Source organism: Arachis ipaensis, chromosome B7 (genome assembly GCF_059453495.1).
Source record: "Arachis ipaensis isolate K30076 ecotype BB chromosome B7, ASM5945349v1, whole genome shotgun sequence".
Classification (NCBI taxonomy): Eukaryota; Viridiplantae; Streptophyta; class Magnoliopsida; order Fabales; family Fabaceae; genus Arachis; species Arachis ipaensis.
In genome coordinates, this window is record NC_142442.1 from 136,035,106 (window position 1) to 136,043,903 (window position 8,798).

Here is an 8,798-nt window from a genome sequence, read left to right on the forward strand (position 1 = left end):
GTTTAGTTTTATGATGAGTTGACATGCATAGCGTGCTAAATATAATATATATTACATAAGCATTTTTAGTACATAATATTAGCATGACGATGTTAATTAAGAAAAAAGCACTTTTTGTACAATTATTTAACCATACATGATTTTTTAAAAAGATATTTAAATCTTATAATAATAATAATTACTTTCATAATCACATAAGATGTGTTATAATTGATGATGATATAAAATATTATAATTTGAAGTTATAATTTATTAAAATTATCTCTCCCTCTCGCCCTATAAACATACAACGAAGAAGAAAATTTAATAAAAAAAAGAATTAAAGTGCACTTTAAAAAAGTTTAAAATTAAAATGTGCCTTGCCGAGAAAAAAAAAGTGCTGAAAGCAAATTTTCCATGATCAGTAGTTCAGAAAAGCAAAGTATATATATCCCAAAAACCTAATCATGTATATGAAAAATGTGTGATGTGATTCAAGCTTTTCAAAAATTCTTTTCTGAACACTATGACTCACAAATATAAAAGTTAAATTTTATTTTTTAAAATCTAAATAAACAGAACCAATCCAAATCGTAGTAGTTTATATAAATTTGGATCGGATTTAAAAATAAAATTAATCGATCCAATTCAAATGGCATCAATAAATTATATACTTCAAATCCAATTTATTTTTTTGGGTAAAGTATACTTTTTGGTCTTAAATTTTTTGAAAAATTAGTCGTCAATAGTATATTTGATGCAAATAAAAAATTTCTGGGACAAAATTGAAACAAAATAAAACTTTGGGATATTTTTAAAATTTTTTTCAAATTTTAGAAAAAAAATATACTTTACCGCACTACAACAAATTTGGGCTAAGGCAACCCTTCAAAAATATTGCCTATAATAAGAAAAAGTGATGCCTTTGATCAAAGGCAACATTTTTCGACAAAATGCAACGCTTTTTGGGGGTTGGCTATACGGCCGTTACCTTAGGTCTAAGGCAACGTTTTTTTGCATCAAAGGAAATCCTTTTCGTGGTAACATTTAAAAAACGTTGCATTTTCTACTAAAAAAAAGCAACTTCGTATAAGGGTTGTCTTAGAGGATCCTGTTAGGATTTGGTTGAATTAGTCCCACATTGCTTAGGATAGCAAATGGAGTGGGTGGCCTAGGCTATAAATATGAGGCTAAGTTCTCCATATTTTTTGCACCAGTCGAAAATACTTAAAGCTTGTATCTGACTTTTCTTTTCCTCTATACTCTTTGATTAGAAAGTGTTGTGAGGTGTAGTTAAATATTTGCTTTGAGAGTGTGGGTGTACTGGAGTGCCGGTGTTAGAGAGAAAGAAGTCTATGTGTTGTAACAATTTTCACATAGTGATATTCTCTGGTTGTCACTTGACAACGGCCGTGGTTTTTTCTCCAGTAATTGGAGTTTCCACGTTAAATTCTTGTGTTGTGATTGTGTCTATTTTATTTCTCTGTGAAAGGTATTTTCTCAAGGGAGAATGGTGTAAATATTCCCAACATGTGGTATCAGAGCTTCGGTTCGGTGGGATTTATTCTTAGTATGCTCTGTGGTTGCAGCCTAGTCCGACCTTCCACATCAGAAAAGAATTTTGTCCTGTGACTTGAGGTTGATCTTTGGTTACTGTTGTTGTTGCTGGAAGGCAGTGTGACACTGTGAGAGTGCAGTTTGGAAAGGTTCTGGCTAAGGAAAGACTTAGTATTTAAGTGTGTCCATTGTGACCCACCTCTTTTTTCTGGGGACCCTTCCTAGTGCACGGTCTACAGTTGAGTTATACTATTTCAGTATTCGGTTGCAACAATGTCAGGATATTCAAGTGCTGTGAAGATGAAATAGAGAAATTTGATGGAAGAATCAATTTTGGCTTGTGGCAAATACAAGTCAAGGATGTGTTGATACAATCAGGTTTGCACAAGGCGTTGAAGATAAGAAGTATTCTCATGGTATTGCCGCACTGCCATGGATAAGGATAAGTTGTGGCAATCGGGTCCACAATTGCACACGGGCATTGGTTGGCGTTGAGATGCAAGGTGTGTGGCAGAGTTATGTCGATGGCTGATGAACTTCCAGGAAAAGCCAATTTGAAAGTTGCACCATGAATTTTCAGCAAGGTTTCGATCTGTACCAAGGCGAAATGTTTTGAGTGGTCTAATTCCAAGTGAGTATACTTTCATGGTGGAGTATGATAGTTCTCTGAACTATGATTGTCGGTATAGACAATGGCAGCAAAGAATTGTCGGTATTGACTATGGAAGCTGAAGATGTGTGACTATTTCAATCAAGGTGGAGATTGTTAGGATTTGGTTGAATTAGTCCCACATTGCTTAGGATAGCAAATGGAGTAGGTGACCTAGGCTATAAATATGAGGCTAAGTTCTCCATATTTTTTGCACCAGTCGAAAACACTTAAAGCTTGTATCTGACTTTTCTTTTCCTCTATACTCTTTGATTAGAAAATGTTGTGAGGTGTAGTTAAATATTTGCTTTGAGAGTGTGGGTGTACTGGGGTGCCGGTGTTAGAGAGAAAGAAGTCTATGTGTTGTAACAATTTTCACATAGTGATATTCTCTGGTTGTCATTTGACAACGGCCGTGGTTTTTTCTCCAGTAATTGGAGTTTCCATGTTAAATTCTTGTGTTGTGATTGTGTCTATTTTATTTCTCTGTGAAAGGTATTTTCTCAAGGGGGAATGGTGCATTTTGCCCAACAGACCCAAACACAACACATAAAAAATTACTTTATTGCAACACTTTTTATGAGTTGTATTTTTTAATATATAAAGCAACACTTGTATAAATTTTTCTAAGTTACTTTTTCATATACCTAAAGCAACACTTGTATAAATTTTTCTGGTTATTTTTTTGTGTTACCTTTTTAGATATCTATAGCAACACTTATCTAAATTTATTTAAAATTGTCTTTTTCAAGGGATATATAGCACACTTTAATAAAATTTAACTATTTAAACTAAATTTAATAGATAGAAAAATAAAGATAAGCTAATATATTGCATATATATTAAATTAAAAAGTTGTTTCAAATTCAACTAAATAAATTCTAAAAACATATACAGTTGCCAATTCAAATAAAAATACACATAACTAAACAACAACAAAAAAACAGAATTTCTTATGAACTTTGACAAAAAAAAAAGTAAATGCCCAATTTTATCAGCTTCCGTTCTCTTCGTCAATTCTTCCATAATGCTATTGTTAGGGTTGATCTCTATATTCTTTTTGTTAGACATGTAGTCAGTCATGCCGTTGTCTCTCAAGGCCCAAGCTTTCATAATCCTCTCCATGTTTGCAGTCCAACCATACTCACCAGTGACCAAACAACAAGTAACGTATTAACCTAAAGTCCTAAACATCTTCGTATCATAAAATACCCTCTACAAAACCCCGAATCAAAGTAAATGTGCAAAAGCATCATAAAACAGCAAATTCAAGATAAGAAAATTCTTTACATTTTCCAGCATCATAAAATTTGAACATGTATTTATTTAAAATTTTATTTATCATCAATTTAGTAATTTTATTTTCAAAACTTAACAAGCTTTTAATTTATGACAAAAATATGAATAAAAACTGACTCGGACAAGAAAACCCAATACATAATCCCATTCAGATGACCCTTTTTAAAAAACACCATTGTCGTCAACAAATTGAAACATAAACAAATGGATAGCAATATAAAGAACATCTTATGAGCAACAAGAACAGGATCCACAGAATTCCAATAATGTTAAGAGTAGCATGGATAGTTCAATATATTACGTATGTACATGAAGATGGGAATTGCGAAAGCTATTTACGTTATGAGAAGCACTAACATTGTCTTTCTTAGTTCTTAAAATACAGCACTAACATAGATACATAGCAATAACAAGTGCACAAAATTAGCATTAGCATAATAAACAAAAAAGAAAAGTTCTAACATTCATTCATTCATGGTTATGCCGAGTGAGGTTCCACCAACTGACCTTCCTTTACAACTTTGCGATGATCCAACTCAACAGAATCGAGATTCAGATCTGGGAAAAGGTACCAAACTTGATCAACAGCATTCTGAAATGATACCTTTATCGATTTGTTCCATTTCTGAAGAAGAAATGTTCTACCACATCTTCATTCTAAGCCAATGTTAAGCTAATATACAAAGAAGGTATTTGTAAGGATAAATAGCATGAGACTTTGCAATACTTTTTTAAATTAAAAAATAAAAAAAATGAGACTTAATCATCCATTTAGTATTCAAATTATAAAATGGATTTTTTAAATCCAAACAATTTAATAGTAAATAACTAGCAACAAACCTATGGCTAGTTGAAACCAATGAACATGCCAATTAATCACCATGCCATGACTAAGAAACACCTCTAAAAAATTATCTTATAATTCAAAACACAGTTACACAAGTCCTATGTATAATTTGCACATACCTCAAAAATATTAGAATACCTTAGAAGGCTTAGCACCCCATAAAATCACTCACGGTCAAAATTGACGCAAGCCATAAGCTCCAGCGGCCAGAATTTCCAAGCTCCACTACATATTACATCAGCATCTCCCTACAAGACAACAATAATGATATATATGATATCAAATAGCACTGAAAAAAAAACTAAAGAAAAACACAGACACCCTAAATTAAAATTTTAATAGTGTCTCAAACTGCTCTTTTTGTTCCTTTTTTCTTGTTCTTTTTCCTTTAAGTTGAATTCTACTGAAAAGCAGTGAAAATTAAAACTTGAAATTCAACAAAATATCAATCAAGCCAGTCCAAACAAATTGAAATTCCAGATTCAAGAATCATAATAGCATGCTTAATTAGCTATGAACTAAGACAAATGCTGATAAGAAAATCCTAATTTTAATCTAAAGTAACCTAATCAGCCAAAATAAGTTTGACTAAATAAAATTATTAAGTAAAAATTAAAATCTAATTAAAATATAATGAATTAAATCAGAGAACAGTAAAATGAGTTTTTACAAAAACCTGAAAATTGAAGAACAAAACAAGAAGGCAGGGGTGATGAGGTTGCAGCTGAGGGGTGGTCATCGTGTTGCCAAAGCAATAGACCAGTTGAGGTGGTCGCCGTGATGCATCAAAGCTCGCTAGCGGAACAGAGGTGGCTACGGTTTTTACATCTCCGATTCGCAAATAGGAAGATGCAAGAAAAAAGAAGAGGGAGAAAGAGAAGAAGAGTAGGGAGAAGGGTTTCTCACCGGTGGAGGTTTGGCGCAGAACGAGGAGTGCACCGCGCTGTCGCCATCGAGAAGCCTGCATGGAGAAGAGCACCGCGCCGTCGCCGTGGAGGAGAGCACCGCGCTGTCACCGTTGAAGAGAGCACTGTGTGTCGAGCTGCTGTCGCCGTTAGCGTCGTCGATTATTGGAGCTGGTAATGGAGAACGAAGAGAAAGGGTTTGCGCGTGGGTGTATTATTGGCTTCCGTGGCTTGGTAATTTTAAGGCTTAGGACTCTTTCAATTTCAAATGAACTGAGAAACAAATGTTTTTTTTTCAAGTTATTTGATAGGAAAAATAATCGGTGGGAATATAATAAAAAGTTTCTTCTAAAATTTTTAGTTATAAAAAATGTTAGGCAATTTTTTATAAATGTTATTTATTCAATTTTTTTACAACCTTTATAAAATATTATATTTTTATTTAAAAATGTTGTCTTAAATTTTGTATAATGCAACATTTTCTAAGTGTTATTTTAGATATCAAAGACAACTATTTTAGTGGGTGGCCAAAAATTTTGTTATCTTTGTCATACTTAAAGGCAACTCGTTAAAAATGTTGTCTTTTCTATCTAAGACAACATTTGTTAACTGTTGCTTCGGATAAGGGTTATCTAAGGCAAAAATATTGTAGTAACCCTATTTTTTTTTATCAAAATCGAGCCAAATCACACCGCTAATACTAAAACATATACTTCATGACAAACAACGTAAAACACACTACCCCTCAATCATCTTTTTCAATAAAACGTTTGAGGCAGAACAAAACTAAACCATCGTATGTAATGCCATGCAAAAAGACATGTTAGGTTCGTGACTAGGTGTGTTTATGTTGGAGGTTTTTCCCCTTTTTAAAGGGTATAACTTGCCCCTTAAAATAATGTTGATGATTTAAAATTTGAAGGGGCGTTATTATCTCTAGAAAAGTATGGTGGTCAAAAAGGAGGGATTTCTTTAGAAAGAAAGTAGGTAGCGTTCTGTTTCTTTCTATATGCGCCATGCATGCTTTTGTTTTGAGCAATAATTGCATTTTATTTGTCATATGATAGTGTACGAATTCGCAAAATTGATATGCATGCATCCATCTTAATGTGCTATTCATTCGTGTCCAATTAAGTTTATAGCTAGCCAATTCTACTTTTAATGATAAAGCATTGCCATTATTGATATATTATACATTTTTTTTATTAATCACAACTTAGGTCGGTGATTTATTCAAGAAACTGACAAAAGCGTAAAGTTGAAGCAATTTTTTTAACGTGAGTTTAATTTTGATGTATTGAAAGTGTGAAATATTTTATACAAATTTATAATCATATTTATTTTTTTAGATAATTATTTATGCAATTAATATAAAAGATAGTTATTTTTATTGATGAAATATCATGTTATTGAATGTATATGTAAAATTATTTTATACTAATATTGTACTAAAATTAAATTCTTTTTTATATATAATAAATATGATGAACTTATTACACTCTCATTTTTAGGGATATTTTTTGTAAAGGCTCTAAATTAAAGCCATTTGATAAATATTTGAAAAAAAAAATATCTTTGAATGGTTTTTAATATATTTAATACATTCAAAAGTTAATACTTTTAATATCAATACTACTTGTGATAATTTTGATTTTTTTTAACAAGTGACTTTAAAAGATACTTATTAGGTAAACCATATCCTACTTTATTAATTATTAGAATTTTAATGTGATTTTACAAGAAATTCTTTATTACTAGCACAACAAATTATAATGGGCTGAAAACATTTACATCAATACCATATATCAAAATTTGATAGGAAGAAAAAGACTGAATAATGTTATTAATTTACAATAATCAGTACAATAAAAATCACTTTTAGCTAGTGACAGTAACATAATTATCATTATATGTCTTATTTAAGATATATTTTTGCGATAATTATATATTTGTCATTATTATTATATGTTATAATTTTAATTATATATTTTTTGCGGTCATTAAAAAGATTTTTACCAATAATTATATTTGCTAAAATCTTTTAGCGACAAAGCATAAAATGACTAATGTTAGCGGCTATTTTATTGCTATTAAAAGCAAGAAAAATGACTACTAAAAATAATTTTTTTTAGTAGTGAATTCTATAAAAATGTTTATTAAAAAAAAATGCTTTTAATTTGGCCAATGATGGCATCATAATTTAAATAAACAAGAGATAATCCAATCGAAAATTGGAATGCTACATGTGCGAAAACTTAAGAGTTAGATTTTATTTAAAACTAGACCATATACTTTTTGATAACATGAGGTTACGTATTTTCTTGCTTGCATATTTGCTCCATTTTCTTTTTCCCTTAACAGAAATTGGAAAGAAGGAAACGTATCTTAATTTATGGCAAAGTTTTTCTTTGGAGTTGATGCGGATATCTAATTCAAACACGTTTTATAAATATATTTCTTTAGAAAAAAAATATTAAGTGATCTAATAATACTTTTTTTTAATCTTATATTTAAATCAACAGTAATTTCCTCTCTTTTTTATACACTAAAAGTGTTCATCGTATAATATTTTCTTTTCTTAAATTTCGATGGAAACTATATATTAGTATTCTCAATTCAAACTAATCATAAAATATTTTGTATGAGACATATTTTTTATATCGATTATATTTAAACTCATAAAGGCTACTCTAGTTATCAAAACGAATAAGATGTCATGTGTTAAAGGTTTTGAAAATTGAATTTGTCATTAAATTGACAGTTTTAAAAGTTTAAAGGTTCAAAAATTTAACCGAAGTTCAATCGAAATTGAACTCGATATAATACAATAATATGTTTATGTATAAAGTATATAATTTTTTTTAAAAAATAATTTTTTACATAATTTATTATTTTAAATTGATTAACCATTAAAAATTTACATTGATTCAATTGGTTAATGAATTTTTTAACTTATTTTTCAGTTTTTTTACTAATCTATAATTAAATGATTTTTATCTTAAATTAAATCGATCTCATAATTAATTTTTGATTAACTAAATCGAACTGATCGATTGAATTCAGTTCTTATAATTATGCATTATGTATTGGTGAAAACTTAGGTGAAGTCGGTTTTATGTGAAGTTGATATCTCAGAGTCGTTAAATAAAAATTTAGTCAAATCAGTCAAATTATCTAACGGCTCTCAAGTATCAACTTCACGTGAAATCGACTGTAACTAAGTTTTCACGTTATGTATTAGTTTTACCAACATGTTTCTAAATTCTAATGAAAGCTAAGGAATTGTGGTGTTGACTATGCATGCAAGTTACGTTAAATGATTTGACTCAGCTTCACTTTTTTGTGATAGATAAGGCAGCAGATTTGGTAAGCATATGGAAGAACGGACCTACAAATCAGCAACTAAGACACGCAACTTGGAAGTAATTTTTGCTTACTTGCAATTAATTAATTGATCAAAATTAAAGAGGTTGGATATGAAGACCAATCATCCACTTGTCCATAAGAGGAATGCCCAGACAAATATAAAGGGAATGCTTTTTGAATGCTTGCAAATTGTTAG

General features: G+C 30.3%; 1 long non-coding RNA gene across 2 annotated transcripts; it reads right to left on the reverse strand.

Annotated features, from left to right (window-relative positions):
• Nucleotides 1-3,421: 3,421 nt before the first annotated feature.
• Nucleotides 3,422-5,672, reverse strand: LOC110264738 (uncharacterized). Of its 2 annotated transcripts, XR_015892338.1 has the most exons (4): nt 5,238-5,672; nt 5,008-5,126; nt 4,451-4,579; nt 3,422-4,157 (listed from the first exon to the last, which is right to left on the reverse strand). It is a non-coding gene; the product is annotated as an uncharacterized LOC110264738 (long non-coding RNA). The 2 variants fall into 2 exon arrangements; XR_015892337.1 differs by having other exon boundaries at nt 3,422-4,579.
• Nucleotides 5,673-8,798: the final 3,126 nt, after the last annotated feature.